The 23,175-nt window shown below is 44.0% G+C and overlaps 1 protein-coding gene across 4 annotated transcripts in view; it reads left to right on the top strand.

Annotated features, from left to right (window-relative positions):
- Positions 1–23,175, top strand: part of DIP2C (disco interacting protein 2 homolog C) — a 378,709-nt gene that overhangs the window by 37,166 nt on the left and 318,368 nt on the right. The gene's annotated exons all lie outside the window — the stretch shown is intronic.

Below are 23,175 nucleotides of genomic sequence, written 5' to 3' on the forward strand. Positions count from 1 at the left end.
AATTTAAGCACTGCCTGTTTTAATGCCTATATTAGCAGTTTCCCTCAGATACAGACATTTGCTTGAGTTGGTCTGTGTCGACGGTCATCTTTACACCCTGGGCTAGAAACGACTGTGCTCGACCCCTGAGGGTGGCCCTCTGTGTGCCCTTCCTGTGCCCTTCACGGCGCTGGTGTCTGTGCCTCGCTCCCCACTGGACTGTGCCTTCCTCAGGGTCAGCCAGAGCTGGGGTCACCCAGCTAGAGCACTGGCTGCAGTGGGTGCCCTGTAACCGTGCCCTGGACGGGTGACCGAAGGAACTGTCTGTCTCCTCCCCCAGGGGGCTCAGGACCCCCTCTCCCTGGGGGCTCGGAACCCCTCCTGGGCATGGCTCTCAGGACCCACTGGTTTGTGCAGCCCCCAAGGTGGCCTTGGCTCCAGACTCCAGAGAGGCGGAGGGTGAACCTGCTTGGTCTGTCTCTGTGCCTTTCCTGACAGCGGCAGGCCTGTGTCCTGCGGTCATTTCCTCCCTGTTTGGAAGAACAGGAGATGCACGGGGCAGCCATCTCCGTTCCAGCTCAGCTCACTCAGTGCTACAAGTGCTCCTTCCCTGTTCACCGTGACCCTGCCACTCTGCTGCTGCTTGTTTTTGTCTGAGATAAACTACCGGCCCCTCTCCTCTGCCTGAGCCCTGGGTCTTTGTTCAGTGTCCGACTTGGACATCGGTCCAGCCGTCCTAGACATGCTGCCCCAACGCTGGTGATGTTTTCTGTCTGTCAGGAAGAACAGAGTCCATTTAGCCACCTAAGTGGGCCTTTGGGACAGGGTTTGTACCCGTAGAAAATCAGTCCCATAGCTGTAGTTCCTTTATATCAACAACCTGTTTATAAACAGCCAGGAAATTGTCAGACCTACTCCTGGTGTGTGTATATAGTTTTTTTTTGGGGGGTGGTGAAGAGTAACCTCTTTTTATTATGTTAAATCAGGAACACTTAGCAATTTATATTGTGAGTTTCTTCAGCATTAGTGATGATAAAAATCTGTGACATTCTCCCTGTCTTCCTGTTTCTCAGAGGTTGGAAAGGGGGGTGTCTGCCACCACCGTTTGTAAACTCCTCTTTGTGTGTTTTGTGCGTCAAGGGGACCACTCTTCTCCAGGTGAATTCCTGAGCTAGATTCAGTGAAACTGGAAAGTTTGCTTAAATCTTGCATGTTTATGATTGCTGCTAGAGACCATCATCGCAGGCTGTTTGAATCTTGAAGAGTTTGGGGCCAATTTGAAATAAAGATATACGTAGGTGGATCGTTGAGGATGGACTTTTTATCAAATTTGCTTTACATTTTATGCAATACTTCTGTGCTACTTTCAGAAGAATTTAGGATGTTGACAGTTTCATGAGCATCTTTTCCTAAGGAACTTTAGTTTTTTGGTGGTTCATCATTTCTTCATGAATGTTAAGCAGTGGCCTGGGTTAGATCGAAGATTAGTTCAGTGCTGGTACCCTCAACCACTGAAGAGGCTCACTTGGCATCCCTGGAAGAAAGGGAGGGGGGACATTTCCAGCTAGGACCTTCCTACTCTCTGGTGTCACTTTGAATTTTCATGAGCTGCTACCACTGTGAGTAGAGGCTGGTTAGTGCAGCTGGTTCGTACAGGCAGGTGGAAAATGACACATTGTGAAGCTCAGAGATACGCTGTCAGGAGAGGTTAGGAGAAGTGAAGGGGACAAGGCAATTCCCCTGGGTGTGCTGTGAGTGTGGGGTCTGAGTGTCTAGAAGGAGGCATTATGTAGACGCTGATATTTTTGTTGGTGTTTCTGCCAATGAAATGCTGCTAATCTGGTTACTAAAACAAGACTGCCCAGATGGGAAGGCTTCATGTTCTTTGATTACTAGGGTTTATAAATGTAAGTCTCATCACCAGTGGAACTCAGGCCAGGCTAACCCGAGACAGTTTGAGATAGTGGAGACTATCTGGGGGGAACTTCTGGGAGGAGGTTGGTCTGCTGGGACCGTAGAATCGTCCTTACAAGAGGCGAAGCCAGGAGAGAGACAAGGGTTTAAGGAGAAGAGCTGTGTATGTGCCTCTCTTTGGGGATTTGAACACATTTCTTCACATTGATTCACAGGTACCCTTTGTGGCTCCCTCCCCGTGTGCCAGCCACCTGCTTTGGGTAGGGTTTCCCAACGAGTAAGTCACAGTAAAATGTCCTGGTGGTGACGGTGGCATGGTTGTCAGTCAGAACATCAGCTCTTTTCATTTTACCAAGTGTCGAGAGAGACGCTGTCCCCCGGTGTCCCTCCTCCTGCCCAGTGTCTGCGTCCCAGAGCACACATGGACCCAGGTCTCCCTTGAAAAGGCACCCAGGACAAGGATGTGACATGTGCCCAAACATTGAAGTAACGCAAAGGAATGTAGAGTCATTTTAGGATAAAGTATTTTATTAAAAGTGTCCTAAAAACGGAGCCATCACCAGCTAGATCTCCACCGAAATGGAAGGACTGGGTGCTTGCCCCCTTGAAGGCGCTTCTGCAGAAACAGTTTCGAGTTCAGTGTGATGATGGGTGACTAGGTTGAGCGGCTCCCAGGCAGAAGCCACCCAGCTGAGCTCTGGTCCTGCCCCGGGTGGTCCTGCCCCCGGTGGTGCCGAAGTTAGTGGGCTGGTCCTCACTACCTTTCTGAGGTAAGAGTTATAACTCACCCAAATAACATTCCTCATCTTAATAGTTTATCTCGTCTCAGACCTCAATAGAAAAGGGACCCTCCGTGTTTTTATGACCTCAGTCTGCCTTTTCTGAAACCTGCTTCAATGTTGCTTTATAGAATTACACCATCTCTTTTATTAATTCCATTATTTTAATTTACTCATGTGCTCTCTATTCTCCCCAAGGCAAAAATTAAAAATAACATTTGATCCTACTTACTAGTTTCTAAAGGTTTCAAAAGTCCTTTGGAATATTGGTTATGGAATATTGGTGGTTTACTTATTGGAAAATTACATTTTGAGTATTCGAGTGGAAGTGATGCTTTGTTTTTTTTTTTTTTTTTTTTTCCACACACACACAGTGTATTTTATTTTTACAAGAGATAAATAGACTGACACCAAGCATTGTACATGGATGACCACAACAAAAGCAACAATGATTGCAATTACCAAACATGAAACACACTTATACTATGTCATAATATTGACATTCAGTCCAGTAATCCTCCACTGTAACAGCTCCTTTACTTTGCAGTGAAAATTGATTTGTATATTCTTTTCCTCTGAGTCCTTGTGGGATTTTTTTTTTTAAATTCAGACAGAAAGTCACAAAAATTATACTCATCCTCATCAGTTCACTCAGTCCCATGTAATTAATTTCTTTTTTTCATCTTGATCTTTTGTTAGCACTTTTATGAGTTCATCAGTTTTTCATTAGAGTTCTGAAAATGCTTATTCATTCAGTTCAGCAGTACAGTCAGTTACCAGAAACCTGTACTTGTCAGAGTCTTTTCCATGAATTTCTTGAAGATGAAACCCTTTTATAGGAACATATTTGCAAAATCATCAGAGTACACCCAGAACTGTCTGTAAATGACAAAAGACTTAAAAATGACCATGGTTAAAGATTTGATGAAAGTTCATAATAACGCAGTTGACAAGAAAATTAGTTATTTCTGAGATATACATTTTAAAGTAATAACTAGGATTATTACTTATAACATTATACCAGAACATATAAGATTTTTAGACGTTTCCTGTAATGTCTGAAACATTTATATTAACATATTTCCATACATATTTCCATACAAATACAAATATAAGATTTTTAGAAATTTCATGTAATGTCTGAAACATTTATATTAACATATTTCCATACATATTTCCATACAAATACAAATATAAGATTTTTAGAAATTTCATGTAATGTCTGAAACATTTATATTAACATATTTCCATACATATTTCCATACAACTACAAATATAACATTTTTAGAAATTTCATGTAATGTCTGAAACATTTATATTAACATATTTCCATACATATTTCCATACAAATACAAATATAAGATTTTTAGAAAATTCATGTAATGTCTGAAACATTTATATTAACATATTTCCATACATATTTCCATACAAATACAAATATAAGATTTTTAGAAATTTCATGTAATGTCTGAAACATTTATATTAACATATTTCCATACATATTTCCATACACATATAAGATTTTTAGAAATTTCATGTAATGTCTGAAACATTTATATTAACATATTTCCATAAAAATAACCCAATGAAAGTTTAGTATTAGTTGTTTTGTTTGTTTTTTTATACTGCAGGTTCTTATTAGGCATCAGTTTTATACACATCAGTGTATACATGTCAATCCCAATCGCCCAAATCAGCACACCACCATCCCCACCTCATCGCAGTTTTCCCCCCTTGGTGTCCATATGTCCATTCTCTACATCTGTGTCTCAACTTCTGCCCTGCAAACTGGCTCATCTGTACCATTTTTCTAGGTTCCACATACATGCATTAATATACGATATTTGTTTTTCTCTTTCTGACTTACTTCACTCTGTATGACAGTCTCTAGATCCATCCACGTCTCAACAAATGACTCAATTTCGTTCCTTTTTATGGCTGAGTAATATTCCATTGTATATATGTACCACAGCTTCTTTATCCATTCGTCTGTTGATGGGCATTTAGGTTGCTTCCATGACCTGGCTATTGTAAATAGTGCTGCAATGAACATTCGGGTGCACGTGTCTTTTTGAATTACGGTTTTCTCTGGGTATATGCCCAGTAGTGGGATTGCTGGGTCATATGGTAATTCTATTTTTAGTTTTTTAAGGAACCTCCATATTGTTCTCCATAGTGGCTGTATCAATTTACATTCCCACCAACAGTGCAAGAGGGTTCCCTTTTCTCCACACCCTCTCCAGCATTTGTTGTTTGTAGATTTTCTGATGATGCCCATTCTAACAGGAGTGAGGTGATACCTCATTGTAGTTTTGATTTGCATTTCTCTAATAATTAGTGATGTTGAGCATCTTTTCATGTGCTTCGTGGCTGTCTGTATGTCTTCTTTGGAGAAATGTCTATTTAGGTCTTCTGCCCATTTTTGGATTGGGGTGTTTGTTTCTTTGATATTGAGCTGAATGAGCTGTTTATATATTTTGGAGATTAATCCTTTGTCCATTGATTCATTTGCAAATATTTTCTCCCATTCTGAGGGTTGTCTTTTCGTCTTGTTTATGGTTTCCTTTGCTGTGCAAAAGCTTTGAAGTTTCATTAGGTCCCACTTGTTTATTTTTGTTTTTATTTCCATTACTCTAGGAGGTGGATCGAAAAAGATCTTGCTGTGATTTATGTCAAAGAGTGTTCTTCCTATGTTTTCCTCTAAGAGTTTTATAGTGGCCAGTCTTATATTTAGGTCTCTAATCCATTTTGAGTTTATTTTTGTGTATGGTGTTAGGGAGTATTCTAATTTCATTCTTTTACATGTGGCTGTCCAGTTTTCCCAGCACCACTTATTGAAGAGACTGTCTTTTCTCCATTGTATATCTTTGCCTCCTTTGTCATAGATTAGTTGACCATAGGTGCGTGGGTTAATCTCTGGGCTTTCTATCTTGTTCCATTGATCTATGTTTCTGTTTTTGTGCCAGTACCATATTGTCTTGATTACTGTAGCTTTGTAGTATAGTCTGAAGTCAGGGAGTCTGATTCCTCCAGCTCCATTTTTTTGCCTCAAGACTGCTTTGGCTATTCGGGGTCTTTTGTGTCTCCATACAAATTTTAAGATGATTTGTTCTAGCTCCGTAAAAAATGCCATTGGTAATTTGATAGGGATTGCATTGAATCTGTAGATTGCTTTGGGTAGTATACTCATTTTCACAATGTTGATTCTTCCAATCCAAGAACATGGTATATCTCTCCATCTGTTGGTATCATCTTTAATTTCTTTCATCAGTGTCTTATAGTTTTCTGCATACAGGTCTTTTGTCTCCCTAGGTAGGTTTATTCCTAGGTATTTTATTCTTTTTGTTGCAATGGTAAATGGGAGTGTTTCCATAATTTCTCTTTCAGATTTTTCATCATTAGTGTATAGGAATGCAAGAGATTTCTGTGCATTAATTTTGTAACCTGCAACTTTACCATATTCATTAATCAGCTCTAGCAGTTTTCTGGTGGCAGTTTTAGGATTCTCTATGTATAGTATCATGTCATCCGCAAACAGTGACAGTTTTACTTCTTCTTTTCCAATTTGTATTCCTTTTATTTCTTTTTCTTCTCTGATTGCCGTGGCTAGGACTTCCAGAACTATGTTGAATAATAGTGGTGAGAGTGGACATCCTTGTCTCGTTCCTGATGTTAGAGGAAATGCTTTCAGTTTTTCACCATTGAGAATGATGTTTGCTGTGGGTTTGTCATATATGGCCTTTATTATGTTGAGGTAGGTTCCCTCTATGCCCACTTTCTGGAGAGTTTTTATCAGAAATGGGTGTTGAATTTTGTCAAAAGCTTTTTCTGCATCTATTGAGATGATCATATGGTTTTTCTTCTTCAATTTGTTAATATGGTGTATCACATTGATTGATTTGCGTATATTGAAGAATCCTTGCATCCCTGGGATAAATCCCACTTGATCGTGGTGTATGATCCTTTTAATGTGTTGTTGGATTCTGTTTGCTAGTATTTTGTTGAGGATTTTTGCATCTATATTCATCAGTGATATTGGTCTGTAATTTTCTTTTTTTGTAGTGTCTTTGTCTGGTTTTGGTATCAGGGTGATGGTGGCCTCATAGAATGAGTTTGGGAGAGTTCCTTCCTCTGCAATTTTTTGGAAGAGTTTGAGAAGGATGGGTGTTAGCTCTTCTCTAAATGTTTGATAGAATTCACCTGTGAAGCCATCTGGTCCTGGACTTTTGTTTGTTGGAAGATTTTTAATCACAGTTTCAATTTCATTACTTGTGATTGGTCTGTTGATATTTTCTGTTTCTTCCTGATTCAGTCTTGGAAGGTTATACCTTTCTAAGAATTTGTCCATTTCTTCCAGGTTGTCCAATTTATTGGCATAAAGTTGCTTGTAGTAGTCTCTTAGGATGTTTTGTATTTCTGCGGTGTCTGTTGTAACTTCTCCTTTTTCATTTCTGATTTTATTGATTTGAGTCCTCTCCCTCTTTTTCTTGATGAGTCTGGCTAATGGCTTATCAATTTTGTTTATCTTCTCAAAGAACCAACTTTTAGTTTTATTGATCTTTGCTATTGTTTTCTTTGTTTCTATTTCATTTATTTCTGCTCTGATCTTTATGATTTCTTTCCTTCTGCTAACTTTGGATTTTGTTTGTTCTTCTTTCTCTAGTTTCTTTAGGTGTAATGTTAGATTGTTTACTTGAGATTTTTCTTGTTTCTTTAGGTAGGCTTGTATAGCTATAAACTTCCCTCTTAGAACCGCTTTTGCTGCATCCCATAGGTTTTGGGTCGTCGTGTTTTCATTGTCATTTGTCTCTAGGTATTTTTTTATTTCCTGTTTGATTTCTTCAGTGATCTCTTGGTTATTTAATAACGTATTGTTTAGCCTCCATGTGTTTGTCTTTTTTACGTTTTTTTCCCTGTAATTCATTTCTAATCTCATAGCGTTGTGGTCAGAAAAGATGCTTGATATGATTTCAATTTTCTTAAATTTACTGAGGCTTGATTTGTGACCCAAGATGTGATCTATCCTGGAGAATGTTCCGTGCGCACTTGAGAAGAACGTGTAATCTGCCGTTTTTGGATGGAATGTCCTATATATATCAATTAAATCTATCTGGTCTATTGAGTCATTTAAAGCTTCTGTTTCCTTATTTATTTTCATTTTGGATGATCTGTCCATTGGTGTAAGTGAGGTGTTAAAGTCCCCCACTATTATTGTGTTACTGTCGATTTCCTCTTTTATAGCTGTTAGCAGTTGCCTTATGTATTGAGGTGCTCCTATGTTGGGTGCATATATATTTATAATTGTTATATCTTCTTCTTGGATTGATCCCTGGATCATTATGTAGTGTCCTTCCTTGTCTCTTGTAACATTCTTTATTTTAAAGTCTATTTTATCTGATATGAGTATAGCTACTCCAGCTTTCTTTTGATTTCCATTTGCATGGAATATCTTTTTCCATCCCCTCACTTTCAGTCTGTATGTGTCCCTAGGTCTGAAGTGGGTCTCTTGTAGACAGCATATATATGGGTCTTGTTTTTGTATCCATTCAGCCAGTCTATGTCTTTTGGTTGGGGCATTTAATCCATTCACGTTTAAGGTAATTATCGATATGTATGTTCCTATGACCATTTTCTTAATTGTTTTGGGTTTGTTTTTGTAGGTCCTTTTCTTCTCTTGTGTTTCCCACTTAGAGAAGTTCCTTTAGCATTTGTTGTAGAGCTGGTTTGGTGGTGCTGAATTCTCTTAGCTTTTGCTTGTCTGTAAAGCTTTTGATTTCTCCATCAAATCTAAATGAGATCCTTGCTGGGTAGAGTAATCTTGGTTGTAGGTTCTTCCCTTTCATCACTTTAAGTATTTCATGCCACTCCCTTCTGGCTTGCAGAGTTTCTGCTGAGAAATCAGCTGTTAACCTTATGGGAGTTCCCTTGTATGTTATTTGTCGTTTTTCCCTTGCTGCTTTCAGTAATTTTTCTTTGTCTTTAATTTTTGCCACTTTGATTACTATGTGTCTCGGCGTGTTTCTCCTTGGGTTTATTCTGTATGGGACTCTCTGTGCTTCCTGGACTTGGGTGGCTATTTCCTTTCCCATGTTAGGGAAGTTTTCGACTATAATCTCTTCAAATATTTTCTCTGGTCCTTTCTCTCTCTCTTCTCCTTCTGGGACCCCTATAATGCGAATGTTGTTGCGTTTAATGTTGTCCCAGAGGTCTCTTATGCTGTCTTCATTTCTTTTCATTCTTTTTTCTTTAGTCTGTTCTGCAGCAGTGAATTCCACCATTCTGTCTTCCAGGTCACTTATCCGTTCTTCTGCCTCAGTTATTCTGCTATTGATTCCTTCTAGTGTAGTTTTCATTTCAGTTATTGTATTGGTCATCTCTGTTTGTTTGTTCTTTAATTCTTCTAGGTCTTTGTTAATCATTTCTTGCATCTTCTCAATCTTTGCCTCCATTCTTATTCCGAGGTCCTGGATCATCTTCACTATCATTATTCTGAATTCTTTTTCTGGAAGGTTGCCTATCTCCACTTCATTTAGTTGTTTTTCTGGGGTTTTTTCTTGTTCCTTCATCTGGTACATAGCCCTCTGCCTTTTCATCTTCTCTTTCTTTCTGTAACTGTGGTTTTTGGTCCACAGGCTGCAGGATTGTAGTTTTTCTTGCTTCTGTTGTCTGCCCTCTGGTGGTTGAGGCTATCTAAGAGGCTTGATGGGAGGCTCTGGTGGTGGGTAGAGCTGACTGTTGCTGTGACGGTCAGAGCTCAGTAAAACCTTAATCCACTTGACTGTTGATGGGTGGGGCTGGGTTCCCTCCCTGTTGCTGTGGCGATCAGAGCTCAGTAAAACCTTAATCCACTTGACTGTTGATGGGTGGGGCTGGGTTCCCTCCCTGTTGGTTGTTTTGCCTGAGGCAACCCAACACTGGAGCCTACCGGTGCTCTTTGGTGGGGTTAATGGCAGACTCTGGGAGGGCTCACGCCAAGGAGAACTTCCCAGGACCTCTGCTGCCAGTGTCCTTATCCCCACGGTGAAACAGAGCCACCACTCGCCTCTGCAGGAGACCCCCCCAACACCAGCAAGTACGTCTGGTTCAGTCTCCCCCAGGGTCACTGCTCCTTCCCCTGGGTCCCGATGCACACATTACTTTGTGTGTGCCCTCCAAGAGTGGGGTCTCTGTTTCCCCCAGTCCTGTCACAGTCCTGAAATCAATTCCCACTAGACTTCAAAGTCTGATTCTCTAGCAATTCCTCCTCCCTTTGCCGGACCCCCAGGTTGGGAAGCCTGACGTGGGGCTCAGAAACTTCACTCCAGTGGGTGGACTTCTGTGGTATAAGTGTTCGCCAGTCTGTGAGTCACCCACCCAGCAGTTATGGGATTTGATTTTACTCTGAATGCGCCCCTCCTACCGTCTCACTGTGGCTTCTCCTCTGTCCTTGGACGTGGGGTATCCTCCTTGGTGAAGTCCAGGGTCTTCCTGTCAATGATTGTCCAGCAGCCAGTTGTGATTCTGGTGCTCTCGCAAGAGGGAGTGAGAGCACGTCCTTCTACTCCGCCATCTTGGTTAATCTCGATGCTTTGTTTTCTATCTTGGATCTGTATAAAAATATTAAAATGCCTTCACCGAACTTCATACTTAATAATGTGGAGGTGAAAAGCCCTCTACCTCGGAATACATCACTGAAGTACATATTGAAAAGGTTACTCCTTTCCTGAATTTTAGATGCCTCTTAAGGGGTGGCTGGAGAAGGGGGTGTTTAGCATTGAGTGAACGTTTGATCAAGATTTGTCTCAATGTAAAATTAGTTTAAAAAAATCCTTAGCGTTCCCTCTAAAGGTCCACTCCTTAAAGAAGGCTCTTGTGAAAGTGTTTCAAGACCTTCTGTGGACCGTTCTACTCCTGGTGTAGCTGCTGGTTGTCACAAAGTGACACATTAAAACAGTATTAACATTGATAGTTAACTGTGTTTCAAATGTGATCGTGGGTGTCACTCTTCTTGAAGCAAAATCGAGTCCCTGCTGATGATATATAGTCTTATGCAGATTAAATTAAAATGGAGATTGCTACAAAGCTATAAATGCCCCAAGGGACAGAGAAAAGCCTGGGAAAATAAAATTCCAGAATTCTCACTATGCTTCCCCTAGAAGATGTGAAATGCAACAAATAGAAAGTTCCAAAGAAAATGGTACTTTTAAAAATTGACTTATTTTACTACATTAATTAAATAATTGAAACAATTTGCATTAATTTTAATTACTTAAAATTAAATTAAATTCATAATTGAAATAATTTTAATAATGTGAATTGTTTGAATTAATTTGTTACTTTAATTAAATTAATAATACATGAAATAATTATTGATTTGAATTACGTGAATTAATTATTTTACCCACTAAGAAGTCTTAATGTTCTTTGAGGGCAAGGTCCCTCCTTGCTGCTACTTTCGTGTTTACCACATGGCCTATTTCCTGAAGGTTTTCATGTGATGTGACGACCCTATAACACAGTCTAGCAGAATGTAGAAGAGAATCCTAGAACATCTGCCACAAATATATTGTCTCTGTTCTGTACCACAAGGTACATTAGTCACCATGCCTCACTGTTGGGATATCTGTTTAAGTATGAAACAAATCAGAACTTCTTACCTTTATTTTTAAGGCAAGGTTAAATGCTTATTATGAACTCCTGCTTTTGGTACCAGATATTTGATTTATGTAGTGAGGTTGTCCCCATACCAAAGAGACAGAAGGAGCCTGTTAGTTCTGCAACCCTGGTCTGAACCAGATCAAAGAGGTCTTATTAATTATTCATTATGACATTTTATATGTTATTTTACTTTTCATAATTACCAGAGTCTGTATAATTAACCTCTCATTTAGTTGAAGTGCTTAACATGAAATAGGGCTATAATTACAACTATTAAAGAAAGTATATGGAAGAATTTAAAAATCTTTAATTAGAAAGAAAATTGTTTTTTTTTTGTTCAGCTCCATAGTGCATTTTTCCTTGTGTACAAGTATCTTTGATTATTTAAACAAAGAGAAACACCAGAAAAGCAAAGCAGTCAGTTCCGTTCTGATTGGTGCTAGTTGTGTGGTTTCATTAACCTCATGTTGTGTTTCTTGGGATAGAGATGTGGGCCGAGTCTGTGAGCAGCTTTGATTTTACAACAGATTTTTACAGCACCAGGATAGTTGGGTCCAGCTTTGCTGTTTTATGGATGAGAAGGCAAACACTCTTTAGGAGCCCCTTGGGGAGCAGGTGCCGCCCCTGGAGATGGACGTGCCAGGGTCCACTCCCCGGCATGGAACCTGTCTCTTGCCCTCAGCTCAGGGTACCAAAACTTGGGAAGAATTTAGTGCAGATCTAGTTAGAACGAACTTAACACAGAACTGGTGGTTAGCTTTCCATAAAGCGCTTTGGTCTCAGCTCCTCCTTGAGGACACCTCCCGTGACTCAACGTTTGGTGACCCCCCAGGTGGCAGCCCAGCAACGATATTGAGTCTGATCCACAGGAACAGTGGACCCATTTTCCACATAGTCAGGCCTGAGCGTCATCCTTCAAGCCCAGGTCCATCTGTGAAGTGTCTGATTGGCGGTGTCTGTGTGGGAGGCCAGGTCGAGGGGGGTTGGATCTTGGGGTCCCCACCTCCATTCTTGCAGCGCCAGGGGCGGGTCTGTGTCCAGGGTGACCCTGATGCCCAGGAGGGACCCAGGCTTTGAGATGAACCCGTATCCTCCTTGTGTTGATTTTGGACCAATTTCTTCCTCTGGAGAAAGGGACAGTCACAGCCACCTCTCAGGGTCACTTTAAGAATCCCCACACCAGGGGACCGAGGGCCCTTGGCATGCGCAGACCTGAGGGTCAGGCATGGTGGATCCCATGGCCCGTGTGTTCTCTGGCTCCCCACTGCCACCACGTGTCGAGCCTCTGCCTGCTTCTCCGTGGACCCAGGCGATGAAGATCCAGATGGGCCGTCTCTTCTGTAATCTCTTCCACCCGCTGTCCTAAGGAGAGCGAGGATCATGCCATTCCTGGGAGCAAACCCCACAGAAACAAAGAACACATTTCTTGTTAAGCTGCTCAGAGCCCTCCAAGCCCACACTCCACGAATCCGCCTCGTCCACCTGCTGGGCCCAGTGGTTCCTGGCCTCGGCGACCTTGACCCCCTAGGGCAGGGGACATGGGATGTTTCTGGAGGTATCTTTTTTTAAAATTTATTTATTTAATTAATTTATCTTTGGCTGCATTGGGTCTTCGTTGCCACGCGCAGGCTTTCTTTAGTTGCAGCGAGGGGGGGCTACTCTTCGTTGTGGTGCGCGGGCTTCTAATTGTGGTGGCTTCTCTTGTTGTGGAGCACGGGCTCTAGGTGCTCAGGCTTCAGTAGTTGTGGCACGTGGGCTCAGTAGTTGTGGCTTGCGGGCTCTACAGCGCAGGCTCAGTAGTTGTGGCACACGGGCTTAGCTGCTTCTTTGCATGTGGGATCTTCCCGGACCAGGGCTCGAACCCGTGCCCCCTGCATTGGCAGGTGGATTCTTAACCACTGCGCCACCAGGGAAGTCCTGGAGGTATTTTTGATTGTCGGGGCTGCGGTTGGGGTGACGCTGGCACCTGTGGGGAGAGAGAGGGAAGCTGCTACACACCCTGCAGAGCAGAGGACATCCCCATGGCACGTGACCAGGTGTCGGTAGCCCTGAGGCTGAGGAACCCTGCAGGTTTGGCTGAAGGAAACTGTTGGTGGTTCCTGGAGACTCACGATGCTCCCTTCCCCTCTCTTTAATCAGGCCCTTCTTTTTCTCTGACAGGGTCCCTGCTCTGCCCATTTTTGCTGGGTAACATTTTTCCACCCTGCAGGGCTCCTGCAGAGTGGCTGTGTGCCGTGGCCTGTCTGACCCTCCGGTTTGGACCTCCCCTGGACGAAAGGTGTGGTCCCCGTCTGCACCTCCATCCCGTCCCCACGTGGCACAGAGCCCGTTGCCGGGCAGAGCTGCAGGCTCTCAGTGGCTAGAATATGCCTGTTTGGGCTATTTAAACATTACTGGATGTGTGAAAAGTTTGAGTCTGGTGCTGGCAGACTTTTGAGCTAACAGGTCTCAGCCTGCAGTAAAGAAATAAGCCACCCAGGGCTGTACTCAGAGGCCACCGTCGCTTTGTTTACATAGTGATATTTTATCTTGTTAATTTTGGATGTTATTTCAGCCTAGAGAACGAGGTCGGCATGTGGTTAACATTGTCTTGAACCCCAGTTCTGCTACTTAGCAGTAGTGTAATTTCCTGCAGTTACTAAACCTTTTTGTGCCTTGGTTTCCTCGTCGATTAAGTAGGAATAAGTTATTACACGTGAGGCACTCAGAACTGTGCCTGGAATGTGGTTGAGGACGATGTTAACAACCTTTCAGATTTCTGATTCTGCATGTTAGTATCTGGGTAAACCCCTAAGTCATGGGAAAAAACTGTGTGCAACAAAGCTCCAGTCAGGTGGGGATGACACAGTGAGGTGGACCTGGTGGCCCCGGCCTGCGGTGCATCTGTGCCCACGAGCGTTGCCCAGGAGGTGCTTCTGTGCCGGCTGCAGACGGTCATGGCCGAGAGACACTGTCTTGTTTGTGCCCGGCAGGGGTGGACCAGGCCGGCGTTGCAGGCATCTTAGGTTGGTGACCTCACTCTCCGTTCACCTGGCCTTAACGGAGGCTAAGGATTTCCCTTAACATAGACCATGGCTAATCTGTGAGGCAAACCCACCTTCCTCGGGGGCTGTGGAAGCGGAGGCAGCCGGTGCCCTAGGTTGGGGGGAAGATGAGATTCCTTGCAGGGGCTTCTCAGCTGCTGGTCGCCAAGAAGATGCCCATTTTCCCTTCTTCCTACGAACAAATCCCTGGTTTTGCTCGGGGAAGCTGTGGGCCCAGCTTAAAACTCACTTTTACAACGAGCAGTGGCTGGGAGACAGGTTCTAGGGAATGAGGCATTGGTCAAGGTTCCTAGGGAGGGTGTCCCTTTTGGGATTAAAAAACCAAACAGCCCCCAGCCCTCTCACCCTCTCTTCTTGCCCGGGACACGCCCGTGATGCCCAGTGGCAAAGCACCTTCTTGGGGTGTAGGAGGAAAGCCACGTGAAGGCCGGTGGGTGACAGCGTGGCCCGTGAGGGTGTCGTGTGTGCTGCTCCCCGAGGCCCACTCCCTCGTACCACAAGGCGAGGGCCCTTGTTACGTGAGCCACTGCCGGGTTTCCTCTTAGAGCCAGAAGAACTCCTGCCTCAGCGAGTGACGTGATGAGATCTGCCTTAATGACAGGAGGACAAAGAGATGAGTTTTGTATGATATAGAAGGCTTTTGATCTTATTTCTTATCAGTGACTCATAGGAGAGTGGTGTCTGTAGCCAAAGAATAAATGCTAACGGTTCTTGGGGGAAATTAACAGATTGGCTCACAAATGGTCTAAAATGGGAGTTCTAGCAAAAAAGCAAAAACAGGTTTTAGTTCGACTCACGGTCTGTGACCTTGGCAGTTCTCCCCTGAGTTGGGCTCAGTAGGTGGTCTCGGGCTCTTGTTCTGTGCTGGCACTTCCCCCTCTCTCCTGTCCTGTCCCGAATAGGCCAGAGCATCTTTGGGGGCAGTGCTGAGCCTCTTTAAAGTGGTGGAGCCACTTATGGGCTCTGGGTACAAAGGAGCGGAAAAATGAAGTGTGCGGGGAGGAGAAAGAGACCAGAAGCGGAGGTGAGGTGGAGAGAGGAGGTGGCACTGTGACTGTTCCTCCAGGGGCTGCTGGTCAGGTGGTGTCCCCTGTACCCACTCCAGCCCCCTGTGTGGATGCACCTGAGGGCAGGTGGACACAACCGAGTTCCGTCGGGGGCGGCAGGTGGTTGGTTTAAAGGGATGCATGGGCCCAGGTCCTGGCAGCCATTGTGGCTGCTCTTTACCAGCTGTGTGGCTGTGGCAGGTTCCGTGACCCGTCCTTACCTCTGTTTTCCCATCTGTGAAATGGGGTCATAGTTCTACCTCAGTCATATGGTGGCTGTGAAGATCACAGGTACACACGTCACAGGTGCTCAACTAGTGTGGCCGTTGTTTTTGTTTTTTGGCCACACCGTGTGGCTCTTAGGATCTCAGTTCCCCAATCAGGGATTGACCCCAGGCCCCAGCAGTGAAAGCCCGGAATCCTAACCACTAGGCCACCAGGGGACTCCCCATGGCCATTTTTAATGAATGTTTATGGTGACAGGATTGAGGGTTAATTGAAATTTGGAAGCAGCATCCCATCGAAATCCTGGTTCCTTATTTGTTTTCATTTATTCATAGTGTATCAGCTTGCTTTACTCTTGAGTACAGTTTGAGTAGTTTGTTATTTTGGGATGAACCCAGTGGCTCATCATGTGTTTCATTAGATGCAGCTCTTCTCGAGTCCAGTTTATGGAAATCTTGGCATGTTGCTTAGAGGCCCTTTTCTGGGGGCTTCTATGGTAATTCATCTTCACTGTTTTATTCTGTTACTGTTTAATGCAGTATCCTTCAGTCCTTTTTTTTTTTAAGTCAGTGATCCTTACTCTTTTTTAAAATTAATTAATTTATTTTTGGCTGTGTTGGGTCTTTGTTTCTGTGCGAGGGCTTTCTCTAGTTGCGGCAAGCGGGGGCCACTCTTCATCGCGGTGCGCGGGCCTCTCACTAACGCGGCCTCTCTTGTTGCGGAGCACAGGCTCCAGACGCACAGGCTCAGTAGTTGTGGCTCACGGGCCTAGTTGCTCCATGGAATGTGGGATCTTCCCGGACCAGGGCTCAAACCCGTGTCCCCCGCATTGGCAGGCAGATTCTCAACCACTGCGCCACCAGGGAAGCCCAGTATTTAATTCTTAAGCTGAAGAGTTGTCATTTAAAAATAAATTTTATTATATGCAATTTCAGGTTAACTTTAATTTTGGGGGGAGGATTTTAGGCAACTGTTTGCCATTTGTAAGTAATAAAAAATTCGGTACAATTTGGAAAGGTGGTCTCTGTATTTATTTGGACACATTAGGAGCTACTGATGTCCCTGACCCGATGGAGACAGCAGGACGCCTGGCAGGTGTGTGTGAGGCCGTGCGCGGCTTCACATCGTTCAATTCAGGAGCGCTTTTTCCTATTTCCCCCCGAACCTTCTCCTCCTGTTCATAACTCCCCTGTCCTTCGCCAGCCATCGGAAGCTGTGGAAAGCGATGTCTTGTCGGCTGCTGGTGGCTCAGCCTACAGGTCCAGGTGGAGCCCAGCTACGTTTCCCTCCCCACGGAGCCACGCCGGCCAGGGAAGCGCTCTGAGCCACTTTTTTTTTTTTAATTTGATTTTTATTTATTTTATTTTTGGCTGTGTTGGGTCTTCGTTGCTGCACGCAGGCATTCTCTAGTTGCGGTGAGCGGGGGCTACTCTTCGTTGCGGTGCACAGGCTTCTCGCTGCGGTGACTTCTCTTGTTGCGGAGCACGGGATCTAGGCATGCGGGCTTCAGTAGTTGTGGCACATAGGCTCAGTAGTTGTGGCATGCGGGCTCTAGAGTGCAGGCTCAGTAGTTGTGGCACATGGGCTTAGTTGCTCCGCGGCATGTGGGATCTTCCCAGACCAGGGCTCGAACCCATGTCCCCTGCACTGGCAGGCAGATTCTTAACCACTGCGCCACCAGGGAAGCCGCTGAGCCACATTTAATCCAGGAATTGGCTGCAGCCAGCTGCCTGTTTTTAAGATGTATTTAACTGTTTACATGGTGTTTCCTCTGGGCTGAAGCTGGTGTGTGACTGTCTGTTAGTCATCGTCATGGGACTTCATGTCAGTCTGACTGGCACGGGCAGATGGAGGGATGCCGGGCAGGTCCACCAGGCTGGTGGGCCAGTGGATCATAGAAGGCCTGTTGTCCACCACCTACAGTGGAGTTCAGGTTGTTTTGTAACTATTAGTATAAATAATGGCCAGCTGAAAAAATGCCTGTAAATTAGGTTGACATACTTTTATTTTCAGAGTTGTCATCTGGAGCCGGGATCTAAAATGCAGGAGATTATCTAGCAAAAGTACAGTTTGAGGTGATCTTTCCTGGGTGTCTGCTATAAGATGGACAGCGAGTCCTAGTGGTGGTGTTGTGCTGTTAGAAACCTCAGTGGGTGAAGGTGGGGGCTGCTGACCAGGCCTGCGGGGGTGTGGGTGCAGCCTAGTGCACCCAGAGAACATCGGAGGCTGGAGGGTCTTAGGGTTCTCTGGGCTCCTTGGGACCCAACTCTCTGGCTCAAGTGCAGTTGTTTCCTTCTCTGTGTTGTCATGGTGACGCGTGTGCATCTCCATCTTAGCACTGTTAACGTTATTTTGTCATTTTCTTTGTGCCCACTAGGGCGAACGCTTGCTTCGGGTTTGCTCAGTAAATCCTTCCTGAATTAGTAAGTTACTTAGTTATGTATCTTGGATATTTAGTGTTTATAAATGGGCTTTGTCAAGGCTTATGGCAGACTTTGGAAGGCAGTCCTGTACTAGGCTGGGTGCACAGCTGGGCTTGGTGTTGCTTTGCTCTTTGCTGGCAGGCAGGAACTGCATGCCTGCCTGGTGTTGGTTGGAGTGGATTCCAGATCACTCAAGGGTGTACTCCTTTTGCATTCATATACTGTGAAAATGCAACTATATTAAAATTTAATACAGCATTTCCTGTGCCTTTTGGGTGAGGTACACATTAAGTGGGGAAGCAGCCGAGTCTCCAAGAGGAGCTGAGGAGCCAAATCCATCTCTGTCTTTATGTCACGTTAGTGCTTTGAGGCCTCGGGGAGCTCCTCGTGTGGTTTCATATGCTCTTCATGGCCCATTGGAGTAGAAAGGGGAGATGCTGTCTCCATTTTACAGATATGAAGGCAGGACTAGGTTTTTGGACTCAGAAGATACACTTTCCCACTGTGTCACACTGACTCTGGGATAAATGAGAACGAGCATAACCAATAAAAAATATCTGATCAAGAAGCTTTAGGAAAGCATACATTTCCTAAAACATTTTCAAACAGACTAAAAACAACTGATTTTTTCTTGTTACTAAGTAGTATTAATTGAAAATTATTTGGCAAAAAACGCAAATAATCTCACCGCCAGAAATAATCTCTTTTAATATTGTATCTCCTTCCAGGGATTTCTCAGTATCCACCTATCTACCCACCCACCTACCACCCACCCATCCATCCATCCATCCACCCACCCATCCGTCCATCCATCCACTCACCCACCCACCCATCCATCCATCCATCCACTCACCCACCCACCCATCCAACTACCCATCCTTCCATCCCCTCACCCATCCAACTGTCCATCCATCCACCCACTCACCCACCCATCCAACTACCCATCCTTCCATCCATCCACTCACCCACCCACCCATCCAACTACCCATCCTTCCATCCCCTCACCCATCCAACTGTCCATCCATCCACCCACTCACCCACCCATCCAACTACCCATCCATCCATCCACTCACCCATCCAACTATCCAGCCACCCATTTATCCATCCAGCTACCCATCCATCCACCCATCTATACTTAAACCAATACTTTTGTATTCTGAAATAATAATTTAAATAATGAACTTTATTACTTGCTGTTTTTCCTACTAGTATCATATCATGAAACATTTCCATGTTAACAAACGTTCGTAACCAATGTCACTTTTAATGGCTGCATGCTATGTAGCAAACCCGAATCAGAGTATCTACGTTAGATCAGGTAGGTAGGACTTCGTTGTTGGAAAGAGTGAGGGAGCCTCATCCCACAGTTGGTACTACCTGTGCAGACTCAGGAGGGCCCGAGAAAGAGCAGGAAGTAGCTGAACTAAAGCTGCAGTTTCATTCCTTGATGTCCTGCCAAGGGAGGGAATACCCCAGGAAGGTGGTTTGGAGATCAGCAGCGTCACTGTCACCTGGGAACTTGTCAGAAATCCTGATGCTGGACCCCACCCCAACCCTATTGAATCAGAAACTCTGGGGTGGGAGGAACCCTCCCAATCTGTGTTTCATTGAGCCTTCTTAGGGGTTCTGTGCAGGATGAAGTTTGATAACCACTGCGGTAGGATTAGGCCAGTCAGGTTCAGACCTACCTGAGAATACCAGCTTGAGGTAGAAGGTTCCTGGACATCTTGCCATCTCTGTAAAGCCTGCTGTAAGGAGCTCTGGCAGCCACAGTGGCCCCCAACTGTTTCAGAGAGCTAGCTGCGTGGCTGGGAAAGTTGGGAAAGTAGGGCGTGAACCCAGAAAGGTAGATGTCGGTAAATGGAACCAGGCTCGAGCTTGAACAGGGCCAGATGTTCACGGAGAGGGCTTATGGGCTTTGGGTCCAGATCTACCAGCCAAACGAACCAAGATTCACAAGATTCAATTACTGCCTGCTATGTTGTAGGTACTATGCTAGAAATGAAGATTAAAATAATTTGAATGGATTTTAAGGCTTTAATAATTAAAGAAGAATGTGTCAACTTTGAGTTATTTCCTCGGGAGGTATTTCACCAATACCTTTATGTTTTGGGATAAATACTGTGATGTCAACCAGGATTATGAGAGATTTGTCCTTTTATGGAGTGACTGCATCCTTTCACTCACTGACGCAGGCAGGCAAATGCAAACCATGGGGTTTCAGACCTAGAGTCAGTCCTGGGTTTTATCTCATCAGCACGGGATTTTATGAGAAACTCATACAACTAAAGAGAAAAAAAAAAAAAGAAAAAAGAAAACCAAAAACACAAACAATCCATTTTAAAAACGAGCAGAGGATCTGAATAAACATTTTTCCAAAGGAGACATACAAATGGCCATCAGGTACATGAAAATATGCTCAACATTACTAATCATCAGGGAAATGCAAATCAAACCACAATGAGATATCACCTCACACCTGGTGGAATGGCCATCATCAAAAAGAAAAGATAACAAGGTTGGTGAGGATGTGGAGAAAAGGGAACCCTTGTGCACTGTTGATGGGAATGTAAATTGGTGCAGCCACGATGGAAAACAGTATGGAGGTTCCTCAAAAAATAAAAATAGGGCTACCATATGACCTAGCAATTTCACTTCTGGGTATTTTTCCAAAGGAAATGAAATAAAAATCTCAAAGATATCTGCACCCTCATGTTCATTGCTGCGTTATTTGCAATAGTCAAGACGTGGAAGCAACCTAAGTGTGAAATCAATGGATGAATGGATAAAGAAAATGTGAGATATATATATTATTTAACCATAAAAAGAAGGAAATCCTGCCATTTGCAGCATGGATGAACCTGAAGGGCATGTTGCTAAATGGAATAGGTCAGAGAACGGTAAATGCTGCATGGTACAAACTGTTATATATAGGATGGATAAACAACAGGGACCTACTTTATAGCACAGTTCTCTGTGCTATATTCAATATTCTGTGGTAAACCATAATGGAAAAAAATATGAAAAAGAATATATATATGCATAACTGAGTCACTTTGCTGTACAGCAGAAATTAACACTGTAAATCAACTATACTTGAAGAAAATAAATTTAAAAAAGACAAATACTGCATAATCCCTCTTATATGTGGAATTTAAAAATGCCAAACTCATAGAAGCAGAGAGTAGAATGGTGGTACCAGAGGCTGAGGGAGGAGAAACGGGAGATGCTGGTCAAAGGGCACAGACTTCCATCGTAAGATAAGTTCTGGGGATGGAATGCAGTGACCATAGTTAACAACAACTTTCAAGTACTGTATTATGTACTTGAGAGTTGCTGAGAGAGTAGATCTTAAATGCTCTCATGGCAAAAAAAGACAAAGTGAGACTGTGCAGTGGTAGAGGTCTTCAGCTGCCCAACTGTGGTGTCACGCGTGATGCTGTTTAAATGTATCAGATTGTCACGTGACCCTAAACTGACACGGCATCACACCTCAATTACATCTCAATAAAGGAGGGAAAAGAACTTTTGTATTTGTGTCCTAAGAAGGGCACCCAAATTCCAGTTTCCCATTTACCCACCTGCTGCTCCTGAAGGCATTGATTGGATGCCTTGTTCAGGCCATTGGACGCCCGTTCCTGAGACCTGTCCCCACGGTGAACTGCTGTGTCACAGGAGGGACATCCCAATGGCTGTGTATCCACTCTGGCCGGCTCAGCACTGCATCCTTCACGTGTGTGGTCACATCAATCCCCTGAGGGGCACCGCATGGGTGGGGAAACTCGGGCGAGGTTGTTTCTGTGCCTCAGGCTTGATTCCAGGCCTGTCCCTTGGTCCCATGTGTGGTTTTCTGTGCTGCTTCACTCTGGTGGGTGGGCTCACCAATGGGAGGCTTAGGAGAGTCTCACTGTGCCGCCTTCTGAGAAGGAAGGACACAGACCTAGACAGGAGGAATGTAGATTTATGGCATTTCCTCCTATGATCATAGGTTTAAAAATCCATACTGGCAAAGAAAAAGATCTTTTATAAGGGAAGCAAATTAATTTGCATTTGACTGAAGACACTCTCTTTGCTTGAATAGCTGGTTTGTTTATGAAATTGGTCCCACAAACAATATATACAGATTAGTTGAAGTTTTCATCTGTGTTCATCTGTAATGTAAATAGGAGCTGTTATTGCAGCCCAAATTACTTGCGAATTTTGCATCAGACTGTGGTCCAGATTACAGACTGCTGCTTGACAATTTAATTGATAGAATTGTTAGAAATTATGTACTTGTTTTGGAGCCCAAAGTAAAAAGAACTGATTTTTTTCACACAAAACCCTATAATCGAGGGGTAGACAGAGTCAGGGTGGGGGGGACGTTAAGCCCGAGTTGTTATACTGAAGAGGAAGAAGGGCCCTATGCCATTTCTCAGCGGTCTTCAGGATGGCCCTGGAAGAAAAGGGCGCTTGGTGTGCAAGAATTCCACCAGGAGTTTCTTCCCTCAGATCCTGAACCTCTCATGTGCTCATAAAATCTGACTCAGTTGGTCAGTGCAGCCTACTGGCAGACAAAAAGCAATTAGTTTGGAAGTAGGATATGTGGTGGCATTTGGTAGGGTTTCATTCCAAGAGCCCTTTTGGATAATCTGATGTGAGCCACAGTTCCTACTGTTTGGAGGCTGTTGTAATCCAATGCGTGGTAGAGATTTTCAACACCATAGCCCAGGAACTCTTCCAAGTGGATGTTTGCTGCATTGGTAAAATCTGTCAGTGACATTGTTTCAGGTGAGTCAAGAGTTCCAGTGAAGAAAGAGCTCAGGACAACTGCCATTAGCCGTCTCTTCCAGAATCCCAAGAAAGTGGACATTTTATAAACATTTATGCGTTGGATAGGGGGGTGTGTCTTAGAGAACTGAAGTTTGGTAATGCAGTATCCTTACTTCCCTTCTGTAGTTGCAGGTAAGTGACTGTAAATGACCTTGAGGTCTCAGTGGTGAAATCTCGATGAGCTAAATGTATCAGAGGAGACAAAACCCTGTTAACAGGCACAGTAACCTGTTCCCTGTTGTATACAACTCGGCCCCGATGAGAATATCTGCAAGTTTCTGGGCCCTGCAGAAGGGGCCGTGTGGTCCATGGGGTT

Source organism: Balaenoptera acutorostrata, chromosome 3 (assembly GCF_949987535.1).
Source record: "Balaenoptera acutorostrata chromosome 3, mBalAcu1.1, whole genome shotgun sequence".
In the NCBI taxonomy this organism is placed as follows: Eukaryota; Metazoa; Chordata; class Mammalia; order Artiodactyla; family Balaenopteridae; genus Balaenoptera; species Balaenoptera acutorostrata.